We start from the raw sequence: 6,462 nt of genomic DNA on the forward strand, positions 1-6,462 counted from the left end.
ACGACTTAGAATTTCTGACTTCAAAACTCAGCTGCACTCTCGACTGTGCTCTCTGATTTGAGGCTTTTCACAAATCCCAGAACTCCCCTGGCCAGGATGTCCCCAAATGTTTCGAAACCTCACCCCTCCCTCGGAACAGCGAGAGCTGTGGGTTAAACTTCCAGCTCTGGAGAGAATGAACGCTTATACTGTAATTTGAACCCTGTCTTTCAGGAGCCACATCTGTCATTTTCTTGCCCTAAACGTCATGTCACACATTCCTGACTCCTCTCACCATCCTAAAAAAATGTGTGTTATCAAGGATTGATGTTCCCTATCTTTGAACTCAGCCTAGTCTTCTTTATATATTATTAGAGACAGGCATAGAGTCGTCCTGCTGTGAAAGTCATTCCCATTGTCTGCATGGTCCATTTTCCCAGCAGGGTCATGCTGGTACATGAAGAAGACGAATGCCTGGGAGCAGGCTCGCAAGCAGTTACTGAAAAAGTATTTGGCTGAGACATTTCACTTGACTTTTACAATTTCTATCGTCATTGCCCATGTTTCAAAGTGACCCATCTCATCTGATACTCTGCAGAATGCCCGTTATATAATAGGTACTAAATGTATATAATTATATATAATATATATATGGGATATAGTATAATTCTATATGTATATAATTACATATTACAATTATCTATGGTATATGACTACATATTCTGTGTGTGTATATATACATACATATGTATATATAAAAATATATATAATATATGGTATATACTATAATTCTATATGACATATACTTACATATTATAATTATCTACGGTACATGACTACATATTCTGTGTGTGCATATACACACATGTGTAGGTATATAAATATATATAACATATGGTATATACTATAATTCTATATGATATATACTTACATATTACAGTTATCTATGGTACATGACTACATATTCTGTGTGTGTATATACACACATATGTATATATATAAAATAAATCTAAATTGATCTTCCTCTTCTTCCAAACTTTGTCTAACAGAATGCCTTTACACATGACAGGATCTTCATAAACATTCATTGGTTGACTAGCTAACTGTCTGACAGGTGGGCAAAAAGAAAGAATAGATTTTCCTATCACAAGGACAAAAGTATATAAGAAACTATTGAAGCAAATTCAACCGAACTTCCCTTATAAACCAAAAAAACACACAAAAAAATCTGAAACATAAGATTGAGGCAAAAGAAAGAAAGAACACAGTAAATCATCTAGGCTCTAAATCTTTTTTCTTCCTTCCTAGACTCATTTTAAAATTTATTTCTTTGGTTCCAAGCCTGGGGATCGGAACTTGTTTCCATGACTGGCTGGGAATAACAATAAAGCATATTATGACACATTGGGAAAATATACACAAATACCAAGCTAGTATTTGATCCCCTTCCTTTGTGACATAAAGGGTGCTAATTGGGGTTTTTTACATCCAAGTTGGAAAGTGGGTTGTGTGATAAGAAGTGAGTGGAGGGCGCTCTGAGATTCAGGACAAAGTGTTAGTTCTATACTGAGGCAGCTAGAGCAGAACTTCATAACCCGTCCTTGGATGGACACCATATATCTCTCAAGAAACGTTGTTTTAAAGTTAGTTTCCTACAGTTCTCTTACACACACACGCACACACACACCTGTGACACTCTTTGTTATGGAGAATGTCAGGATATGGCACACTATGAAAGGATTTTCCCATCTTGCAGTAAGAAGAGATCATGACCATATTAACGTACATTACCATGAAGTCTGCCCATAGAAGCTTCTGAGACAAGGCAAGCTGTGGTTTTCTCACTAGCACAGAGCAGGTGAGGACACAACCTCTGAACCACACTGCCTCCCACCACCTGCCACCATCAAAGGGCCAGTGCGGCACTAGGGCCGGGTCCCAGTTGAGATGGCTCCAGGCACTCCAAAGAATCAGCATCTAGACTACAGAGTGACGGGGAGAGTCCAGGCCATCTGGACTATAAAAGTCCACTTGGATCTTTGCTCACTTCATCCCACTCCATCCCTGCAGCTGGGACATATTGAAAGATCCACCTCTTGATTCCATCTCTCCTCAGATTCTGCCTCCAGTCTTGTCCCAAAACAGGGACGGGAAAAAGACCTCTAAGCCTGGCTCACCACCTGGCTCTGAGTCATGTGTATCAGTAGGACTCCCCCGAGGTAGATTCCAGCCCTGCCTGGACCTCACTTTCTACATCAGTCCATCCCCGGAAGTTGATGCTTATTCTCCCAGATACCAATGACTCTATATTTTAGCTCAAATGTCATCATTGATCAGATCATGTTGAAAGATCAGTTATCCACGATCTCCTGCGTATAATCCACATAGTTCAGTCTGCAATTTTGAAAATAATTTGGAAATAGCTTTTCATAAAGATTACCTTTAGTGGCACATAATTCTACCCATTTTCCTCCCTTTGCTCTCAGGGAGGAAAGCATGGGACCACATGACTGAGTTTTGGCCGAAGGGGTGAGGGAGAAAGTTACATATAAAGGGTTCCGGGCTGGCCGCTAGAAGTTGTCATATGATTCTCTACTCTCTCTCTTTGCTCTTCACTCAGGAAGTTGTAATGGATCTCCTAGAGAATTCCAACATCCCAGAGTCCAAAGACCACCACTTGGAGGAATCCTGGGTCCCCAAATGACTAAGTGTGGAGCAGTGGACAGAAGAGCTCCCTCCACCACCATGGACACACACTGTACATTGACAGGACAAGAACTAGACTTTTGCTCTATTAAGCTTCTGAAATGTTGGCTTTGTTTGTTACAGCAGTTGGTCTCTGTTGAATGATCCCTGCCCATTTGTAGAATATTCCTTCCCCATGCTGATCCCCTGCATAGAGCTCACCATTTTGCCTGTCCTTAAGGCTATTTCTGGCCTTATGGTCCTGACCTCCTCCAGCCTCCCTCAGCTATTGCCTGAGCCCCAGTTTTAACAAGAAATGATTATCGCCAGTGTCTTTGTAAACAGCCTGGGCTAAAGGGAGAGCTGTGAGAAAATGGGAAATCCTCCTCCCATAAGAATCCCCTTCCTGCCATTACGCCTATTGTTTAAAACATCTACATTTTCTAGGTCCAAATGTGCTATATCTCTCTTTACAGAAACCTGATCATTTGTTAATTATTTTTCAACATTCCTTTTCTTTGATAAACATTTGAGTTGGTCCAGGTAGTTGGTTAGCTATTAATTAAGAATTAATTATCAGCGGAGTGTTCGACTACTATATTTCTAATTTGCTTTTTAAAATTATACATTTAAAAGTAGATACACACACTTTTTTTTTTCGAAGAAGGTAAGGAAATCTGGGCAAAAGAAGAAGCCAGGAGAAAGTTTATCCACAAAATACATACACTATGACCCAATGAACTTGTGAGAGGTAGATGGCAAATTTGCACAGATAAATATGTTTATTTATATATTTATTAAGAAATATATTTCTTAAAAATAATGTAACTCGGGACTTCCCTGGATGTCCAGTGGTTAAGACTGCGCGTTCCAGTGCAGGGGGTTTGGGTTCTATCCCTGTTTGGGGAGCTAAGATCTCACATGCCTCACAGCAAAAAAAAACAAAACATGAAACAGAAGTAATATTATAACAAATTCAATAAAGACTTTAAAAATGGTCTACATCAAAAAAATCTTTAAAAAAATAATGTACTCAAGATCAAAATATCTGGATATTTTTGATCTTACATCCTTGCAGGGATTGGAGTTTCTTTAAATGTGTTCTCTACCTTAAATAGATATTAAAAAGTTTTAAAAAGTAGTACAGACACCTGGGTCTCAACCAAATCCTTACCTAAGAATCTCCAAGGACAAACAGTACAATTTTAAAGCTCTTGGTAATTTTAATGTGCATTTAGGGTTATGAATCACTGTTTTCCTATGCATCTCCAATTACTATACCAATTGCCATAAAAACCTCAAATATATTCATATTCTATTAATTAAAACTTGTTTCAAAACACCTAAATTTATTCAAGTCAAGTATGCCCCCGCATGTGTACTGGATCAACTGCCGTAAAAATTCCGTAAAGCCTCAACTACAAATTACAAACAGGATATAATGATGATAGCCATCACATAAGTTGTGAAAATTAATGTGATAATGAATATAAAGTAAGTACCAAAGTCTTCCAAGAAATGTCTGTTGTTATGATGTGGAATCATTATTAGCTATTAAGTCTTAATTGGCCTTATTTTGATGTCTGCTTTCCTACAGGGAGCACATTTTTATAACAGCAACCAGAGTGACTCTTAAAAATGTAAATAAGATAATGGCTTTCTGCTCAAAATTGTTCAATAGCTTTTCATCTCACTCAAAATAAAAATCAGAGTTCTTCCAGTGGCGGACAAAGAGCAATCGAACCTTTCCAGACCACTTTCTGACAGTGTCGTCTGCCACTCTTTCCCTCACACACTTTGCCCCTGTTGGACTAGCTCTCTTGTACTTCCCTGAACACACTAGACAACTGACCTCAGAGCCTTGGCATCTGACAGCCCAGCATGCTCGCCCCACGGAATCCACCTGGCTCACTCTCTCCCCTTCTTTAACTCTTGGTCTACATGTCACCAGCAGAGAGGATTTCCCTCACCATTCCAGCCCTATCTAACTTCCCTCCCTGTTTCATTGTTCTCCTTAGCACACAAAATCGTCTGATAAACTATAAACGCGTTTATTTCTTAATTTATAATTCTATCCCCCCTTTATTGCTCTATTTTTTTCTATAGTACTTGTGACTATCTGATAAACTATGCATCTTATGTATTTAGAATGTGAGTTCCCTGAGAACAGGATGTTTGCCGGCTCTGTTTACAACTGTGTCCCCAGTACTAAAAGATTGCCAGACACATACTGGGTCCTGATTAAATATTGAATTAATGAATTAGCTGCTTGTCACAGAAGTAAATTTTCTCCACGAAGAGCCAAGCTGGCCCAATGGTGATTAGGTATTTGTTCAGTGCTTTGAGGTGTAATCCTACTTCAAGGTGTTATACAGTGAAACTATCATGGATCTCCGTATCCATCTCATAATTACAAACTGTGATTCCAGCAATGAAAACCTGTGAGAGCTTGGGCGAGTGAATTAATTCTCTAATCCTATTTTCCTCATTTTGAAATGGTGATAAATCTATCTTATGAGGATATGACAATTGTATAAGGCAGATTGAATTTCTGGAATCCCTGAGCTGTGAGTGAGTGCTCAAAGAATCTGAGTTTTATGATTGCTATTGTTCCTCTAGGGCAGGGAGGTGATGTAGTTCAGTCTCATGGAAGATGTGAATTATGCCTTTGCATCTGAAAATTAGCTTAATATGTTTAATGGAGGTTATCTTTCTCTATCTCTGTGTATCTCTTGCTAGAGAAAGCTGAATGATGACTTGATAGAAATATTTAGAAGTTTCAGCAATATAAGGAGAAGTGGTCCAAATCATCCTTAAAGAAGGTTCCTTCTTACCTGGAAAGCCTATGGCTGTTTCATTCACACATTAGTTTCATTCACACACAAAGTTCGATCAGAACTTTGGCAGACACCTCAGTTGATAGAAGCATTTGGAACTGAAGACTAAATGTAAACATAAAGGTAAATTTCCTTTTACCATATCCCTGTTTCCCAAGACTCTAGGATTCTTGATTTATGAATAGAGCTTAAAAAGCCACAGTAACGCACAACTTAATAACTCTTTTGTGTTCTCTTGGCCAAGGGATGGATAAAGAGTATTAAATGACAACCACCTTCTAGTACTTGAAGGCTATAAAATCCAAGGTATAAAAATGAGGCATAATGAAATAGTGTAAATAATGGGATGATATTTAGAAAAAAAGGGAACTTGGGGAATAATAACTGGAAAAACTTCCTTATGTCTAAGATCAGCTGGATAATGAAATAGTCTGAGGAAAATGGTGGAAGCCTTCTAGCCTGGAATATTTTGAAATCTGAATGGACTGAGCCCCGGAGACCAATATCATGGGATCACTTTTTCTTTTTTTTAAGGAGAAAGCAATGACATGACTTAATGGGTCTTTTCCACCCTGACACCAGTTCACTGAATCAGAGCTTGAGACTGTCTCTTACTCAGGTAGCATATTTATTTTGGAACCAAATGACAACAGCCCCAGAGTTCAAGCAGCCACAAATGGTACTTATTTCTGGATGCTTCCTCCATAAGTAATTGTAGTCCACAGACAGACATTGATGCTTTTTCCTTCCATCTTTCCTTATATCCATACTTATGTCCTTCCTTCTTGTTTTCTTCCTTCCTTCCTTCCTTCTTTCCTTCCTTCCTCCCTCCCTCCCTCCTTTCCTTCCTTCCTCCCTCTCTCCCTCCTTTCCTTCCTTCTTTCCTTCCTTCCTTCCCTCCTTTCTTCCTTTCTCCCTTCTTCTTTTTCTTCCTCTTTCCTTTTCTTCCCTTCGATCCTCC

The sequence above is a fragment of the Orcinus orca genome, chromosome 8 (assembly GCF_937001465.1).
Source record: "Orcinus orca chromosome 8, mOrcOrc1.1, whole genome shotgun sequence".
Lineage (NCBI taxonomy): Eukaryota > Metazoa > Chordata > Mammalia > Artiodactyla > Delphinidae > Orcinus > Orcinus orca.